The sequence below is a fragment of the Bison bison genome, unplaced genomic scaffold (genome assembly GCF_000754665.1).
Source record: "Bison bison bison isolate TAMUID 2011002044 unplaced genomic scaffold, Bison_UMD1.0 scf7180017864471, whole genome shotgun sequence".
Taxonomy (NCBI): Eukaryota; Metazoa; Chordata; class Mammalia; order Artiodactyla; family Bovidae; genus Bison; species Bison bison.
Window position 1 is genome coordinate 23,698,621 of NW_011495032.1, and position 1,225 is coordinate 23,699,845.

Below are 1,225 nucleotides of genomic sequence, written 5' to 3' on the forward strand. Positions count from 1 at the left end.
CTTTTAATTTCATGGCTGCAATCACCATCTGCAGTGATTTTGGAGCCCAGAAAAATAAAGTCAGCCACTGTTTACCCATCTATTTTCCGTGAAGTTATGGGACCGGATGCCATGATCTTCGTTTTCTGAATGTTGAGCTTTAAGCCAACTTTTTCACTCTCCTCTTTTACTTTCATCAAGAGACTTTTTAGTTCCTCTTCACTTTCTGCCATAAGGGTGGTGTCATCTGCATATCTGAGGTTATTGATATTTCTCCCAGCAACCTTGATTCCAGCTTGTGCAAGTTAATATGTTTAATTTCTTTAGGAGAATTCCTCATTGTAAAATTGCTGGGTAAAAGGTGAAGAAATCTTGTACTTGTTTTCCAAAATGATTTTAAATTTAACAGCCCATATCTAACCAATTAGTGATTTGAGATATACCCAAAGTTTCATTAATTAAATTAGCTATTTTAGTGTTAATGCATGTTATGGGCTGTTTGAAGGCCTGTGTCTCCACCTCCACACATATTCATAATTTTAAGTCCTAGCTCCCACTATTTCAGAATGTGACTATAGTGTCAACTGGAAAAAATGCACAGTGTAAGAGTTGTTGTTCAGTTGCTAGTTTGTGTCTGACTCTTTGTGACTCCCATGAGCTGCAGCACACCAGGCTTCTCTGTCTGTCCATTGAATCAGTGATGTCATACAACCATCTCATTCTCTGTCACCTCCTTCTCCTCCTGCCATCTTTCCCAGCATCAGGGTCTTTTCCAATGAGTCAGCTCTCCACATCTGGTGGCCAAAGTATTAGAGTTTCAGCATCAGGTGACCAGTGGCTCCTGGGTGGATGATTGGCTCCATGGCTGACAGTGACTCCTGAGCATCGGATTGGCCCCAGGGCAGTCAAAGGCAGCAGTGAGTCCAAGGTGCTGGACATCATCCAACATCACCTCCAGCCTTCCCCAGACCCCCTTCCCAGCCACTCTAGTAGGACCTTTGTCTTCACTCCTGGCTGCACGTTGACTGACACCCAACAGCCAGTTAAGGTTTAAGCAAGCTCAACAGACACCAACAGTGGGACAGCCAGGGCACCAGGCATGTCATCCAGCTGTGTTGAGTGGCAGAAGGGCATGTCTGCTAGTTAGGACCGGACAAAATATGGTCCACTGGAGGATGGAATGGCAAACCACTTCAGTATTCTTGCCTTGAGAGTCTCATGAATGGTATGAAAAGGCAAAAAGAGA